This window comes from Zootoca vivipara, chromosome 1, assembly GCF_963506605.1.
Source record: "Zootoca vivipara chromosome 1, rZooViv1.1, whole genome shotgun sequence".
NCBI classification, from domain to species: Eukaryota; Metazoa; Chordata; class Lepidosauria; order Squamata; family Lacertidae; genus Zootoca; species Zootoca vivipara.
In genome coordinates this window covers 76,548,964-76,567,496 of record NC_083276.1, presented here as the reverse complement: position 1 = coordinate 76,567,496, position 18,533 = coordinate 76,548,964, and the positions used below count along the sequence as shown (strand labels likewise).

General features: G+C 46.8%; 1 protein-coding gene across 3 annotated transcripts in view; it reads left to right on the top strand.

Annotated features, from left to right (window-relative positions):
* The window catches only part of EPS8L2 (EPS8 like 2), a 97,315-nt gene that overhangs the window by 38,865 nt on the left and 39,917 nt on the right, over window positions 1-18,533 (top strand). The gene's annotated exons all lie outside the window — the stretch shown is intronic.

Sequence of the window (18,533 nt, the reverse complement as noted above, 5' to 3'; positions counted from 1 at the left end):
AGATCTCCCCACTCCCCTGCCTTGAATAACTCCATTGTTTGTCTCAATATCTCAGCCGTTACCATTTCAGTTTCTCCTTTCAAACTCTTCCCCCCGCCCCGCCATTGATCACAGTTTCAGATTATTCTCTGTTCAGTTCTCCACTCACTAGGAACGTTTCTTAATGTTTCCATTCCTACTATCTCCTTTGAGAAAAGAAGCAGAAACCGTCCTTCCGTCCCTTACACGCACTGGTTGAAAATATGATTGAAAATAAATACAAGGAGGCACAGTGTTGATCTAAACACATAAAAATCAATGGAGGTCACTTTGTTGCTTTGTTATGATGCCTGGTGTGCCACTTAGCTGGGAAGTGGTGACCACTATCTGAAACCCTGGTGAGCTGCTAACCAGTCACTGTACACAGTACTGAGCTAATAGACCAGTGGCTGTAGGTGAAGGACCGCAACTCCACCATGATAGACTATGGGCAGGACAATTTTGGGGGGGAAAGGCTTCTTCCAGATCATTCGCATTCTTGTTTTTATACTCTCTCTACCTCTGACTCCCACTGTTGCAAATTGGTGGATATCACCAACACATTTCCCCCTCTTCAAAACCCTATTTCCCCATTTTATAGTATCACTGGTATGAACACTATGCTGTTAGCATATTTTGTGACTTTTCTGTGGAAGTTGTAAATTGTTCACGAGTGAGAAACTGCAACCCAGGATGATAAGCCCCTTGGCTCTAAAGACTGTAGCTATAAGAGCACATAATGCACCAACATAACTTACTTACAACAACATCCTGTTCTTGGCAAGGTTACTCTGCTACCTGCCAGCTGCAACCCTAAAAATTTGCCACCAATGTAGCTGCCTCTGATGAAGCTGAAAGGCCTTCAGGATAGGGTTGTCCAAAGACATGTCCACACCACACTCTGCCAAGTCACAAATTCTGGGCTAGATAGCAACTTTGAGCAATACTACTCTGCTCTACTTTGTGTACTACCAGTGCACCCCACCTGAATGCAGGTTGTGACTCTGCACTAGCTTTATATTTGCATTATGGATGATGGAAAAGCAAAACATGCTTTTGGTGTCAACCAAATTTGCAACAATTGGCTAGAGGACAACATGTGAAAAAGGCTGAAACTGTGCTGTGAATCAGGAAGTCCCTGTTTGAGCTAGCTGGCAAGTAAGTCTCTCTGCCTTAATTTCCCCATGCACTGTGAGTGTGTGTGTGTGTGTGTGTGTGTGTGTGTGTGTGTGTGTGTGTGTGTACTACAAAGTTGTTGTAATGGTTACAACTTGATAATGCACATGAAGCAACTTGAATGCAATGAAAATGTTAAGGGATATTATTGCATGCCTTGGCGTGTTAGAATTGCTCGGAGCTTTTCACCGCATGGGCACTTTGCACAAGAAGGAAATGTTGGCTGTATTTGTGTTTGCTCTCCTTGCTTGCTTTATATCTTTATCTAATAAACAAAGGAATGCAAGCACTCCTCACTGATGCTGGGGTAAATATTAAGCATGATGGAAAGGAATTTAGCAGTGCAACTCCTCCTAAAGCCTGCCAGCATACTGTCAATAAAGCAGTGCACTGCTATCGGAACAGACATAAAAACAAGCCTGAGCCAAACCTCACTGAAAATCACAGCATGTATTCCAGCAATGTCAATTGAGAGACTGACCTTTTAATCAGGAACCCACTGTGATGGAATTGCCATGTCCTCCTTCCTAACAGCAGCAGGCTATGCAGAAGCCTCTGGGACAGCTGAAAGTGCGTAAGAAGCTTATATTTCCTAAGGGTAATTTAATATAGTACATTTTTTCCTACCTGGAGATAATCCTTATGTAGAAAAAAGTAGGTACATTGTCATGTACAGCACAACGTGCTTTCTTACAATCACAAGTACATGAATGTGGCAGCTGCTAACATGCACAGCAGCACCTGACATTCACAAGGGACTCCAGTTTGGCATAGATGGGAAACACAAACAATGCATGTATTCTTTATTTGCTAATTCAGTAGGTGTCCGCAGCCTAGACTCCTGGGCACTATAATACATCTAAGCTGTTTTGATCTTGCAGGGGTTTGTCAACCATAATGAACAACCCAAGAACAGCTAGAGTTGCCACTAAAGTGGAAATGAATTTGCACCTCAAAAATCATCTTTGAATTATTCATTGTGAACTTTCAACATTGAATATTCACTGGATATTCTCAGAATCTAATATCTATAATTGGCATTAGATTATATTGGAGTCCAGCCTCTGGTATCTGGCTGCTGATGGTATTTGGTATGCAATGATATTTGAGACACGTTATTATGCAATATCATACCGTGTTTCCCCTTTTTTAAGACACCGTCTTATAACTTTTTTCCCTCAAAAAAACACACAGTGGCTTATTTTCAGGGGGTGTCTTTTTTTTTTTAAAAAAGTGCTGGTACAACTGGGACCCACTGGCTCAGGATGCTCGGTGCTCTCTTCTGCACATTGCTGGGCGCGTTGTTGGCGCTGCCAGTTCCGAGCGCCTGCAGGGTGGGGTGGGGGTGGCAGTGCTTTAAACCCCCAACCCTGTAGAAAGCAATGGAAGTTATGGACCGTAACAATCCTTAAGAGGCGCAGGTCTTAAAAAACCCCTGGTATCACCCTTGAAGCACAGCCTTCCAAAGTCAGGGGGGAAGAGGTCTGTTTAGACAAAGGAAAGGATCGGGGTGATTCTGTGCCCTGGGACCCACAGAACTACTTTAAAAATCCCAACCTGGGGTGGGGGGTCAAATAGTGAAGCCCCATAGCCCTGTAGCAACAGAAGGCACATTCTGAAGCACCCGAGCTGTTCGGTTCCATAAAAAATCCAGGAATTGTAAAATTAACAACAATAATGGGGGGGGGCACTCTATCCAAAGAGTTAAGAAGGAATGGGAAAGACCCGCACCATCCGGGAACCTGAAATTCAAGAATGACAACCAGGGATCAGCCAGGCCAACGTGTCGGCGCTACGTACGAATATACCTTTTGTATGCATTCGATTTCCACCTCCCCAAGTCCTGAATTCTTTCGGATGAAAGGCCCAGATGCATGGCTGACGTAGCCGCGCCAATCCTAAAAGAGTGTGCAGAGAATTCATTGGGATTATAGCCGCAGGAGGCAATGGCCTTGCGCAGAACCCTAGTAAATTGGTGGCGGGTGAGCCTAGCGCCATCCTGGTGGATCAGCAATGGGCCTGGGCCGGGGGGCCGGAGATAAAGAAACCGTCTGGTATCTTTAACCGGACATGGACCAGGGGAACCAGTGGCGGGGAGCTTAATCGTCGCTCCCCTTCCCCTCTGGTCCGTTTTGGAACACCGTATGAGCACCTGCATTTGGGAGTCAGCCAGTGACACGTCCTGCATGAGAATGCCGCGTGTGATGCCCTGGGGGGAGTCCTCGCATACTACCTCGCCCACTCTTAGTGCTCACTCTTGTTACATTGAAGTGTCGTTGCATATATGCAGGTAGCATTTTAAGAACTTTGTGATAAAGATTGTGTACCCTGGATTCTAAGAGCTAACAAATGTAGTTGGTCCTCTCTGCAATAAAACTATTATTATTATTATTATTATTATTATTATTATTATTATTATTATTATTATTTATTGTGTGTGTATGTATGTCACTTCTATGGTTAAAAATAAACCCCTTCCCACAATCAATATACAATATAAATATTTAGCTTCAAATACAATAAAATGACAGTGTTTCATATCGTTTATTTTTACACACATGTGTGTAAAACTTGGTATGCCAGGTGGGAAAGAACAGGTAAGAACTAGAAAAAATGCTAAAAGCACATCCAGCCTAGCAAAAACACTTAAGTTCCATACATTTTTCACCGGGACCATTTTCTAAATGGAACAACCCAGTAAAATCCTGTTTAATAAAACAGAACAGAAACAAGTCTTTAGGGCAGCTGGCGTGAACCTGTGGCCCTTCAGGTGCCATTGGACTCTGATTCCCATCAGTTCCAGCCAGCAGAGACTATGGGAACTGTAGTCTAGCAGATTCCCTATCCTTGCTTTAAGGACAGGCGGCAGGCCTGCAAGTGATGAGGCTTGATGAAGCCTTACTGGCAAAGCAATCCACAAAGCCGCTTCCGCGCCTGCGACGGAAGCGGCGTTGTGGGCCGACCGACTGCACCACCGCGTAGGGGCTGCGAGTTCAGCCCCTACGCGATGGTGGCTTCCCGCCTGCGTCATCCCCCGACCAGCCAATGGGAATGGTCGGGGCGGAGCCGGGAGTTTTAAAGCTCCCCGCAGGCGGGAAGCCGACCTCTTCTCTCCCTCGTTCGCCGGAGCGAACAGTTCATCGGTTTTTTGCCTCGTCGTTTTTTTTTTTTCTCGTCGTTTTTTCTCTTTGGCTCCTGCTGTTTTTTGTTCCCCTGTTGCCTCCTACCTGGCCTTTTAAGCGAACAGCCTTAAAGAGCGGAGGGAACCCGGGATCGTCGGGCGGCTGCCACCGGCGCTACCGCTCATCAGCTGTGCGGCGGGACCGATCGCCAGCTGTTTTTTAATTTTTTCAACAAATAGCGGGGAACCGACAGCCTCTGGCAGGTTCCGCGGCTCCGGCAGCGTCGAAGCGCCGCAGCCTCCTTCAGCTTTTGGGAGCGATCGCCTGCTACTTGCGGACAACAGCCTTTTCCAGGGTTCGCGGTTCTGGCAGCATTCAAAGCGCTGCAGCTTCCACCAGCCAGCTCACCGACCTTCCCGGGTTCTGTGTCGCCACTGCCGGCAGTCTGGGTTGCAGAGTCGAGGCGGCTGCCTCCTCTCCCCACGCTATTTAAAGGGACCAACGCGAAGCCGGGTGAGCAACTCCTGATTCATTCCCCCTACCTTCCCTAAAGCGGTAACATTAGCATCTGGCTTCCCCCCCATTGCCGACCCTAGCAGGGAAAGCGTCATTGCAGCGGCTAATTTATAATTTATTTGTTCTCCCACCCTCGCTGCTCTTATTTAGCGGAGAGCTCATTTGGAGGCACCCAGGGACCACGTGGTGTACGGCGGCCATTTTAAGTGGGTCATACTACCGGGCGGCCATCTTGTGTGTGGCTTCGTGCAGCTACTAGCGGCCATCTTGTGGGTGGCTTTGTGCATTTACTAGCGGCCATCTTGTGTGTGTCTTTGTGTATCTACTAGCGGCCATCTTGTGTGTGTCGCTTTGTGCATCCTCCAGCGGCCATCTTGTGGGGGGCTTTGTGCATCTACTAGCGGCCATCTTGGGAGTGGCTTTGTGCATCTACCAGCGGCCGCCATTTTGAGAAGGTCAATTTCTATTGTAGACTCCGCAGTTGTTTCCCACAGCTACCTAAAGTGATTAGAAACCCTCAGGCTGTAGTACTGCGGTACCAAATAGTCACCCGGGGTCGGTATATTACTTTTGCCAAAGTTTTTTCATTTATTTATTGTGGTGCCTAGTGGTCATCCAGAGTTTATCATAGGAGAATTAATGCACAGATATTAAGCCAGTTAACTAACTAGAATCTGAGAATCATAGAATCATAGAGTTGGAGGAGGCCACAGGAGCCTTCCAACCCCCGACAAGCATTTGCGGAGTGCTGGCCAGTGGCGCCCTTAGGAACAACTGCTTAGGATCATAGAATCATAGAGTTGGAGGAGGCCACAAGGGCTATCTAGTCCAACCCACTGACAAGCATTTGCTGATTGCTGGTACATTATAAGTGATCTGTTCAGCTGAGGGCTGGCAATTTAGCTGAGGTGAGACTTAACTCTCTGGTCATATAAATAGCTCATTCGTCCCCCTGTGGTGACGCACAGCAACTATAAATTATACTAGCAATAAAGCGGTAACTTTGCAATTATAAGCCCGTATATATATATACCTCAAAACAAAATAAATAAATAAATAAATAAAAAGAAATAATAATAATAAAAAAATAATAACTAAATATAATTAATAATATATATAGGTAAATAAGGAAATAATAGTTAATAAATAGGCAGATTATTAATAATAATAATAATAAGAATAATAATAGTAAGAAGTAAATAAATAACCCGGAGTACAGGTGATAAGCAAATACATAACTTGGTTTAGCTGCAATCTGATAATGGCACCCAAGCGTGTGCGCGGTACGGCCCCCTCCAAGAGTCCTGCAGCACAGGACAAGACTGAGGCCTTGGCACGTGTGGTTTCCACTCTCCAGAAGACCCAGCTGGATGTTTGCAAACAGCTGGCGGCCATTGCAAAATCTCTGGCCCCCGCGGCTGAGGCCACACAGGATGATCCTCCAGAGTCGCAGGAGGGGCCTGCCGAGTCGCAGGATTGTATCCTAGACACTTGTTTTTCAGAGGGCGGGTCGCTGGGCACCTCGGCTTCCTTATTTGCCAGCTCTAGCTCCGAGCGGGGAAGCTATGCGAGCCAGGCCCCTCGGACACGGGGGCAGAAGGCGCGCTCCAACGCTCCCAACGCCCAAAGTCTGGGGGCCGGGGCTCAAGCAGCTGGCTCGCCCGGGCAGTCCTCACAGTCTATTACAGGTCTCCAAGGGGCCCAGCCCGCAGAAGCAGTGGTGCAACGGGAAGCTGGGGGTTCCGATACCTCAGGGGACGATGACAACTCCAGGCCGGCGAGAAGTGGCGAAGCGGCGTCGCGGAACGAAGAAGAGCGTCATCGGAGCGGAAAGGCGAGGAAGAAAACCGACAAGCGTAAGAGAACTAGGGATGACGACTCCGATGACTCAGGTACGTCCGATTCAGATGGCGAGATCCCAATGGAGGATTATTGGGGGATTGCGGAGGATCAGATGGGTCTTCCTTTGTGGGTGCATAAGAGGAGAGCCAGCACCCATCGTAAGGGTTTCAAGGGGACGTTAGAATGGAGGGACGGTGCCCTGATACCAGACTCAAAGTACGCTACCAATTCAGACACAGACATCATTCTAGGATCCCATTTATCAAATAAGACAAGGGAAAAAATCTTGAATGGCGATTTTATAGACATTTTCACCCTTTTACCATTGTCCCATACTCTGGGAAAGGGCGAAAAGAGAAAGGAGTATGGCAGGCGCAGACATAGGACACCACGGGCTGACCGCACCTTCGAAAATTGGCTGGATGGAATGCATATTTGGATCGCAGTGATAACAGCTGCTTATCCAAAAAGGGCAATGCACCTTATGGCCTACATAGCCGATGTTAGAATGGCCTACAGGATGGCCGGGGAGGCGGCTGCGCTGAATTACGATGAAGACTTCCGTAGGAATGCTTCGCAAAATCCAAAAACCAGGTGGGACCAGCGCCACCAGCATTTTTGGAGCAATCACGTAGTCCCGTATGTAGAAAGGAAACAGACGGACCCACCTAGGTCCGCCAGGTTTGAACCCAAGAGGGACCCGCGACGCAGGGTCTGCTGGGAATATAATAAGGGCCTGTGCCAGCGTCCCAACTGTAAGTACTCCCACGAATGCGAAAAGTGTTTGGGTCAGCACCCAGGAGTTTCGTGTTTTAAAGGGAGGCAGTCCTTTCGGGGCGCCAGGGGCAACTTGCACCAGGGCCCCAGAAATACCTCAGGTGCCCCCCAGGGATCAATCCCGGGGACTAATAAATATTAATAGATCACTTGCTCTGGCCCACTCTCCTGTAAAACTTCACCCTCTGAAAGTACTGCTTGACTGTTACCCCAATAGAGATGCAGCTAAATACCTTTGGGAAGGGTTTTCAACAGGTTTCCGAATTCCCGTGCGTACCCCGCCTAGCACGGGTGAACCACCCAATCAAAAATCTATTAGGGAAAGACCAGACATAGCCATTAAGAAAATTAACAAGGAAATCTGGGCAGGACGCGTGGCTGGCCCGTTCGCGTTGCCACCAATACCTGATCTCCACATCTCTCCATTGGGAATAGTCCCTAAGAAGGCGCCCGGGGAATTCAGGCTCATACACAATCTCTCCCACCCGATAGGTAGGTCAGTCAATGATGGGATACCCCAGGAGCTGTGCACGGTGAAATATGCCTCATTCGATCAGGCGGTGAAGTTGGTAAGGCAATTTGGCAAGGGGGCATTAATGGCGAAGTGTGACATTGAATCAGCATTTCGCCTACTCCCAGTTCACCCGCAGGACTATAAATGGTTGGGTTTCAGATTCAATGAGGCATATTTCATCGACAAGGCCATGCCGATGGGTTGCTCCGTTTCAGATTATTCTCTGTTCAGTTCTCCACTCACTAGGAACGTTTCTTAATGTTTCCATTCCTACTATCTCCTTTGAGAAAAGAAGCAGAAACCGTCCTTCCGTCCCTTACACGCACTGGTTGAAAATATGATTGAAAATAAATACAAGGAGGCACAGTGTTGATCTAAACACATAAAAATCAATGGAGGTCACTTTGTTGCTTTGTTATGATGCCTGGTGTGCCACTTAGCTGGGAAGTGGTGACCACTATCTGAAACCCTGGTGAGCTGCTAACCAGTCACTGTACACAGTACTGAGCTAATAGACCAGTGGCTGTAGGTGAAGGACCGCAACTCCACCATGATAGACTATGGGCAGGACAATTTTGGGGGGGAAAGGCTTCTTCCAGATCATTCGCATTCTTGCTTTTATACTCTCTCTACCTCTGACTCCCACTGTTGCAAATTGGTGGATATCACCAACACATTTCCCCCTCTTCAAAACCCTATTTCCCCATTTTATAGTATCACTGGTATGAACACTATGCTGTTAGCATATTTTGTGACTTTTCTGTGGAAGTTGTAAATTGTTCACGAGTGAGAAACTGCAACCCAGGATGATAAGCCCCTTGGCTCTAAAGACTGTAGCTATAAGAGCACATAATGCACCAACATAACTTACTTACAACAACATCCTGTTCTTGGCAAGGTTACTCTGCTACCTGCCAGCTGCAACCCTAAAAATTTGCCACCAATGTAGCTGCCTCTGATGAAGCTGAAAGGCCTTCAGGATAGGGTTGTCCAAAGACATGTCCACACCACACTCTGCCAAGTCACAAATTCTGGGCTAGATAGCAACTTTGAGCAATACTACTCTGCTCTACTTTGTGTACTACCAGTGCACCCCACCTGAATGCAGGTTGTGACTCTGCACTAGCTTTATATTTGCATTATGGATGATGGAAAAGCAAAACATGCTTTTGGTGTCAACCAAATTTGCAACAATTGGCTAGAGGACAACATGTGAAAAAGGCTGAAACTGTGCTGTGAATCAGGAAGTCCCTGTTTGAGCTAGCTGGCAAGTAAGTCTCTCTGCCTTAATTTCCCCATGCACTGTGTGTGTGTGTGTGTGTGTGTGTGTGTGTGTGTGTGTGTGTGTACTACAAAGTTGTTGTAATGGTTACAACTTGATAATGCACATGAAGCAACTTGAATGCAATGAAAATGTTAAGGGATATTATTGCATGCCTTGGCGTGTTAGAATTGCTCGGAGCTTTTCACCGCATGGGCACTTTGCACAAGAAGGAAATGTTGGCTGTATTTGTGTTTGCTCTCCTTGCTTGCTTTATATCTTTATCTAATAAACAAAGGAATGCAAGCACTCCTCACTGATGCTGGGGTAAATATTAAGCATGATGGAAAGGAATTTAGCAGTGCAACTCCTCCTAAAGCCTGCCAGCATACTGTCAATAAAGCAGTGCACTGCTATCGGAACAGACATAAAAACAAGCCTGAGCCAAACCTCACTGAAAATCACAGCATGTATTCCAGCAATGTCAATTGAGAGACTGACCTTTTAATCAGGAACCCACTGTGATGGAATTGCCATGTCCTCCTTCCTAACAGCAGCAGGCTATGCAGAAGCCTCTGGGACAGCTGAAAGTGCGTAAGAAGCTTATATTTCCTAAGGGTAATTTAATATAGTACATTTTTTCCTACCTGGAGATAATCCTTATGTAGAAAAAAGTAGGTACATTGTCATGTACAGCACAACGTGCTTTCTTACAATCACAAGTACATGAATGTGGCAGCTGCTAACATGCACAGCAGCACCTGACATTCACAAGGGAAATAGAGAGAGGAAATATCCCATTTTTGAGGTTAAAGTAAAAGTTCCTGACCTTTTTTTTATAATGAGGAAATGCTGCTAAAACTCTGTTCTTCATTCCACGAAGGGGAGAGGGGGCGGGGCCGGGTGCTCAAAGACAAAAGAAATGGAAAAGGAGATAGCGATCAACTCCAGCCTCGCATTCATGCAGCCGTCGGGAGAGGCAGGGGCTGCAGCCGAGTGCTGCTTCACAAACAAACGGGGGAAAGTGCTTAGAACCCAGAGAATCCAGCTGAAAAACACGAAGCAGCAACAGCAATTGCACACACACCATCCCAAGCCAGCACAGTAACCAAGTCCCAAAAGCAAGAAAGGACTCAGCAAACACTGCTGCGGCCGGCGTTGCTGCTGCTGACTCGGGGAGCTCAGTGATCTCTTCCGCACAGCGCCTATCACTATGGCTTATTTTCGGGGTACGGTTTATATTTCTCAAATGCTTAGAAATGCTGCTATGGCTTATTTTATGACTACGCCTTAAAAAGGGGGAAACACGGTATTTAATGCCTGCCAAAATGAAAAACAACAATTTAAACAAACGAATAATGCATTGAAACTTCAAGATTAAAATTGAGTAAAATGTTGCCAGATTTAAAATATTTAAATCAAGCTGCTATTTTTTTTTTTTTTTTTGTATAAAGTCTGCAGTTTTTCCAAGCAGGAAGATGTAGTGATGGCAAAGCTTCACCTACTCCATTTCTGTTTGTGCTGCCAAAAAAAGAGATATGCAGCAACCTATCACTTGTGCTCATTACTGCAATGTATAATTCAATACTGCTGGCTGCTACCTTCCTAAATACGGTAGCTACCTTTTAGTGTAACCCATGGGTGGAGCTGGTGGAGCTTGGCACTTTCATGGGGTATGTGCTGGGTTGGAAGCAATCCTGCTCTGAAACTGAGAGTGCTCCAGGCTTTGGCATATAGTGCAATAATGACTGTGATAATAAAGGAACTCTTATGCAATATTTTCCATCTCCGAAACATAATTAACAGTGTGGATCTGGTTACAGGTAGGTAGCCGTGTTGGTCTGGATCGAAGTAAAATAAAAAAATTCCTTCAGTAGCACCTTAAAGACCAACTAAGTTTTTATTTTGGTATGAGCTTTCGTGTGCATGCGGGTCTGGATAGCCAGGCATAGCATAGTCCATTGGGCTCGTGAAAGGGCCATCGAGGCGGGTCTAGGGAACAGGCTGGGCCTTCCGGGATTCGTCCAGGTGTCTTGGATTGCGAGGAGAGGCATGCTGTGGGAAGAGTTGCTGCCGGCAATTCAAGATCGGGCTGCTTCACTCGGCTACCCTGACCTACTGGTGGTCCAGCTTGGAGAGAATGACCTTGCCTATCGCAACGCCGTGGACTTAAAATTACAAATATTCAGAGACTTTGATACCCTTTTGGACAGTTGCCCGAGGATGACGCTGCTTTGGTCCTCCTTGCTTGAGAGACGCAGTTGGCGCGATGGACGTTGCCCTATCGCCCTGAACAGAGCCAGACGGCTCCTGAATTCCTTCGTGATCCGTAGAGTCTTGTCTTTGAATGGACGTGCCATATCGCATCCAACGTTAAAACAGAGTGAAGCAGCCCTTTATCGTTATGATGGTGTTCATCTGTCTCCCAGAGGGAATGATGTCTGGCTTGAGAACGTAATAATGGGGATCAAAGATTGGTTACGTGTTAGAGAATTTAATTAGGTGAATAAGAGAGGAGGATCACGGCCCCTTAAACAGTATATAAAGTCCCTAAAATAATCCAATTAATCTCAAATTATTGGTTAAGGCATGAGAGCGGATTGGCGGCGAGCCCAGGGAGGGGCTCGAGTGGCGGTTAGGCGTTGGAAATTTGCATAACAATAGAAGGAGGAGGGGCAGATTACGTCAACGGCTGCCCAAATTGGGAGAAGTAATTCCGTTAAAGGATTCCGGGGGCGTCGCTTGGTCCTGAGCCTGGAGTTGCCTGGGCCGTAGGGCACGCCCCTTCGGTGGCCACAGGAGGAGCTCTAGTAGATCTACATCGCGGGGCTCCTTTCTGGTGGTTAACTTCTCAAGGACTCCAACACACGGGTTGGAGTCGGATATAGTCTGTTAGGTTCCAACGCCTAAGCCAATTCCGCTCAACATGCTTATCAATAAAGTTGTGGCCTTAACCACCCAATTAAATCTTAATCTCTGTGTCATGAGTCTTGATTATGTGGGAAGGAGGGACATAGCCACACAAAGCCGCTTCCGCGCCTGCGACGGAAGCGGCGTTGTGGGCCGACCGACTGCACCACCGCGTAGGGGCTGCGAGTTCAGCCCCTACGCGATGGTGGCTTCCCGCCTGCGTCATCCCCCGACCAGCCAATGGGAATGGTCGGGGCGGAGCCGGGAGTTTTAAAGCTCCCCGCAGGCGGGAAGCCGACCTCTTCTCTCCCTCGTTCGCCGGAGCGAACAGTTCACCCGCCCGCCCACCCCTTAAAAAGAGGTAAGGGGACGCTGCTATGGACGGGAGTCGGTTGCCTGGTTAGTCAGCGGGCCGGGTAGGACTTTTCCCATACTGGGCTAGCCATGATGGGTTTTTCGCCTACCCCGTAGCATGTCGTCACAACTTAGGTTAGGCGGTTAGGCGTTGGAAATTTGCATAACAATAGAAGGAGGAGGGGCAGATTACGTCAACGGCTGCCCAAATTGGGAGAAGTAATTCCGTTAAAGGATTCCGGGGGCGTCGCTTGGTCCTGAGCCTGGAGTTGCCTGGGCCGTAGGGCACGCCCCTTCGGTGGCCACAGGAGGAGCTCTAGTAGATCTACATCGCGGGGCTCCTTTCTGGTGGTTAACTTCTCAAGGACTCCAACACACGGGTTGGAGTCGGATATAGTCTGTTAGGTTCCAACGCCTAAGCCAATTCCGCTCAACATGCTTATCAATAAAGTTGTGGCCTTAACCACCCAATTAAATCTTAATCTCTGTGTCATGAGTCTTGATTATGTGGGAAGGAGGGACATAGCCACACAAGCATGGACCCATTGCCAAAACCCCAAAACCTTCTTCTTTGTGCCCACCAACCCAGTTGTTCCTACAGGCAGGCATGTGAGTAGAGCTTCAGATGAATGATCTCAAAGTGTGGGCAGGCTAATATGGGCCAAATTAATCCTTCAAGTAACTTGGTCTTCAACTGTTTAAGGGTTAATACCAGCCCTTTAAATGGGGGTACTGGTTATGTTCCAACACACACACACACACACACACACACACACACACACACACACACATTATGATTTAAAAACACCTGAGCCAACATATAAGAGATCTCTCTTAAGCGTTTAGTGGTGTACTAAAAGTCTTGTTTTGCTCCCAGTATCAGTAATGGTGAAAGAAAGAGACACACACCCCAGTATTTCAAATATAATCTGCATTTCTTCCTGCTCTTTGGGTGTGTCCTGGAACATAGAGAAACGATGCTGCAGAATGAATACAAAGCATTAGCAAAAGGTGGTGTTTCTTCCCCTTAGTCAATATTTGTTTCTCACATTTGGCGGGTTTGTATTTTTTTCTGCTTTGCTGCCAGGTGGGAAAAAAATTAAGCCAAAATAAGCAGAAAGAGATCTCCTAAAACCTGGATTGTATATGGCTGTTGTAAACTGGGATGATATGCAACAGCCTTTTCATTTTTCTAGGTTGTGGGTTTTTTTAGGGGGGGGGACCACAGATCTAGTTTATAACTAGAGTTACCTTCTGTTATATAGTAGTCTTATTCTCCACGAACCTGCATAATCCCCTTTTAAAGTTGTCCATCACTACATTTTGTGGAAGCAAATTCCCTTGTTTAACTATGTGCTATGTGAAGAATCACTTTCTTTTATCTGTCCTGAATCTTCCGCAATTCAGCTCAGCTCATACTTACCTGTATGATTTGATAAGTGTCACTTGTTGATTTTTGCATATTAAGTTGCTGTTAAAACACAGAAACAAGCCAGTCACTAATCATTACTTTATGCACCTACTGTGGACGTAAAACTAGAGTCCCGCTTGCTACAGCAGGTGGGTAAAGAGGATGAGGAAGAATGGGCGCGAATGCAACATCTTTGCTTAATCCCATGGAGCATTCAAAGGCTGAGGCCAAACCTAAGTGAAAACCTAGCAGCTCTAACTGGATATCACACTATTGCCTTTGAATCAGGAGCTGCAGGATTTGTCCCACAAAGGGTACAATGTAGTAGGGACACAGTTTGAATTGCCTGGCTGGATAAGTAAACAGCATAAATAAATTTGATGGTGAAACAAAAGGGCGCACTCATTGTGTTCCTGTTGGGTGAAGCTTGTAGCATAATGGAAATCGGGCAGGAAAAAACACAGATTAGATAGTAAACCAACAAACCAAAGAATATGAGAGCGGGAGAGAGTAAGATGTTTGCCAGGTGTGTTTTTAGAAGAGCCCGATTATCATCTGAAGATAGCATCTCACAGCAACAAAGCAACATTGTTCTAGTTCTGCTGTATTTAAAAATAAGTCAATGGCTCTCCACAAAGGAAAATGGAAACGTTTATTTTCCTCTTGCCTTGTTCATCTTACAACTCTGTTCTTTGGATATATGATACTTATTAACCACAGCTTAGAGTCTTAATAATAATAATAATAATAATAATAATAATAATAATATAATTTTATTTATACCCTGCCCTTCCCAGTCAAGACCGGGCTCAGGGCGGCTAACAGCAAAAATATCAACACAAGTATAAAAGAGAGTTTCTTCTAACCTGAATAACATTGATGCAACTAGCATCATATGAATATAAGCATAATAATACTGGAGAAAGTCCCCAAGAGGTGAACCAGATCTATCAGCTTCCATGCTCCTCTTTGGCACAGAAGCAATGCAAAAGACTCACAAGTAGGGTTCTGAATTTGTTCTGCTGGTGCATCTGCACAGCTCTGTTATGGTGTGTGTGGCTGCACCCACATGCATGTCCATCACTCACATGTTTTCAGTGCACTATGCTGAGAGGATTGGGATATTTCTCTGGAGTCAGTACATGTGTCCATTACAAATGCATGTAAACCCTTAACTTTATGCCCCATAAAGAAGTTGTACGCACCAAGAAATAGAGAAAACTTGGTTTGTTACATGAAATGAAAGAGACAGTGAAAGAAATGAAAGAAACACCCAGGTTAAAGATAGGTCGGCAACGAATCATACAGCACAAACACACCTTGATCTAAGGAGTCCCTGTCTACCCAAAAGCCAGGAGGTAGATTCAACAATGTACCACAGACCCACACTAAGGGGGGGGGTAGAAAGGTGGATATAATGGTATGTGATCTTGAAGCCTAATGGAACTCAATGTCTCAGGGATCTGTGCCTTCTGGAAGACTTAAGGTTTAAGCTATTCCCATCCTGTGCCAGACAGATAAAACAAACAGTTGGTTTGTGCCCATGGAGATGATCCTTGAAATCATTGAGGAGCAAAGAGGGTGCCCCATTACAGCATGTGAGCTACCTGACTAATGAAAATCTGGGGTTTAAGTACTATTTGGGGCCAGCAATTCCCTATGGAAAGGGGATGGGCTTCTTCAGTGATTGAGTGCAGTAACACCTAAACTCCTTTGTACCGTTGCTTATTTTCTACACATTCCTGTCTGTTTATTAGTCCGTTTACTTCTCTGCATTTGAAGTTGAAAGGACATAACCTTAGTGAGAGATGACTAACTTGTTATTTGTACATTTCCTGAATTAATACTTTACCTTTAGAGCAGGGGTGTCAAACTCAAATTCATTGGGGGCCGCATCAGCAGTTTGGTCACCCTCAAAGGGCCGGTTGTGTCTGTAGGACTATGTGCCCACTCTTTATTATCATAAATTATTGTCACTGCATTCAATTATTACTGGTTTTTGTAATAATGTAAGCTCATTCCCGCCCCCACGCGGATCACATTCCTGCTTCGTGGCGCGTGTGTGGGAGGGGATGTAAACGAGGGAAATTTGAACAAAAGGTGGGGATTGACGGCTTCCGGGGGGGGGGCTCAACTAAACCTTCGGCAGGAAGGAGAAAGCCACTGCTGGGATTAAAAACCTGCAGATGGAAAGAGGGCTGCCCTCTCCCGCCCTGCGCACACCCAAACCCCGCTAGGCAGGATGCCACACGCTGCAACCCACCCCATGCTTTGGAGAGGGGCAGGAACATGCGGTGCAGCGCCAACTCCCTGCTTTGCTTTTGCATCCTCCCTCCTCAGCGCCAGAGTCCCTTCCCCTTGCGCTGAGGGAGGGCAGCGGATTTCCCGAGGAGGAAGGCGGCGGCAGCCCCAGCGGACATGCATCTTCGCCTCAGAGCTTCTCTTCCCCCCACCCGCGCTGTTGTCGCCTTCGCCGCCGCCTCTCCCTACCGGGACTGCAGGCAGAGGAGGCTTGAAAACCTCCCCCCCAAAAAAATTTCCTCCCACCTACTCAAACCGCGAGGCGACTCCATCTGGAGCCCTACATCACGAGGGGCTGAGAGGAGGCGGCGGCAGAGCGGGAAGAGCAGGAACCCGTGCCGTCGTCGCCGCCTCCCTCCCGGCTGCCCCCCGGGGAGCAGCTCCACCGGAACTGAGAAGCCAAAGGGCGGCTCGGGGGTGGGGGGCAGAGCAAAAGCCAGGCACCCTCCCAAGTGTCTATGAGGAGAAAACGGGGGAAGAGGGAAGAGAAACCCGGCTCCATCAAGAGAGCGGCTGTTGCACTTCGCCTACTTCCCCCTCAGGCTCACTCCGCGTCCCTTTCGCCCGCTCGCTCGCCCACCTCCCGGATGCAGCCGAGGAGAGGAAGGGAAGCGGCGGGCGGCGGCTCCCCAGTGCCGCCTCACTCGCTCTCGGAGACAACAGCAAAGCCCGCGCTGCTCTGTCCCGGCACCAACTTTGCCGGCGGCGCCTGTAGGGCTTTCCTACCTCCTCGGCGGGCTTCCTCCTCCTCCTCCTGCATCTCACTTCCCCGTCTGGCCGCTGTGCCACCGCCTCCCTCAGCCTCATTTGAAATTGAAATTCCCTGGCCGAGGCGGTCAGCACGGCTCCAGCGCCCCGGCCTCCGCCTGCAGCCCCGCCCCCGGTTTTGACCCTCGGCCAATCGCAGGCTCCAGAACTACTGTCAGCGGTTATTGTCAGCGGCGGCTACGCGGGCCACATGACGAGGTCTGGCGGGCCGGATTAGGCCCCCGGGCCTTGTGTTTGACACCCGTGCTTTAGAGGAAGCTTCTGTTGTCAATGTGGTGCTTTTCTTGCAGGAGGTGATCATTAAACTTTGCTGGTAACCCAGGATTAGTGTGCTGATCTTTACATTAAGTATTACGTAGGTCAGGATTCTTACTCATACCTTCCAGATCACATTTAAGGTAAGAACTAGTGCCAGGGTCAAGCATAGTTCATTATGGACATTTCATATTCAACTAATGCCAGTTGTACTAGTGCTGTGATCCACTGAAACAAACCACGTGAAAAGTCCTGATTGGCAAACATCAGCAGCTCTACTGCCAGGAGGCTATTACTGCATCTCCATCTCACTGGGCAAGCTGCTCCACTTTACACATATGGACAACAATGTTGGTTATGAATATAAAGGTTTTTGCAACTTCTAATATTGGTGTGTCATTTTGTAAAGTTGATTTTCCATTTTTGCTACCACCAGGCAGAAGTATCAATTCATAAGTATCAAACACGTTAACAAACCGTACTTAATTATATAACACAGTGGTGGTGATCACCTACTTTACCTGCCATTATAGTGCTACGAATATAACTGCTGCATGATTGCAAGAAACAATGAAAATGTATCAGTAATAGCCCAGACCATACATTTATCAAACCCTCCTGATACATTTGAGTATCAGGCAATATGTTACATTTCATTGGGGAGGGGAAAGAAATCTTGTTACTTATCACAATTTAAAAATGGTCTTTTTTTCAATAATGTCAGAAGCCATTTCCAAAAGAGACCTTCCAGATTTTGTGCAAGCACATCCCAAATGCAACAGTTAGAATAGCAATGAATAGTCTGCCTATGGGGAAGTAACATCACCTTTCCCTAGGTATGAGAATATCCCTGTACCCAAATGCTATTTGGAAGAAAGGTAATGAGCACTGTACAAATGGGGAAGCACTTTTTAATAGGCAATAAACTAAAAGTGCAGAAAGCCCTCTCCCAACACTCAATTCATTGATACATTTAAAAAAGGTTGTGTGACTAGCCGGGCTAGTCGGGGAGCGGGGAAAGAGGGCCAATTGACCCAGTGCCTCAAACTCAAAGTGGGGCCCTCAGCTTACTAAATTTGTTGATTTCCCCCACATTTGATAAGTTTCACAACTTGTTTTCATGCACATTAGACCAAAATGTGACACATTCTCAGAACAGCAATTTTAAGCTAATAAGAAATTTGATTTGATGAAAGATATTTTTGTTGTCATTAACTGATATGGATTTAGTCATATTAAAGATTTTAAAATATAAGTTCTGATAGCACAAAATTATAGTGAACATGCCCTCTCAGATTAATAATAATA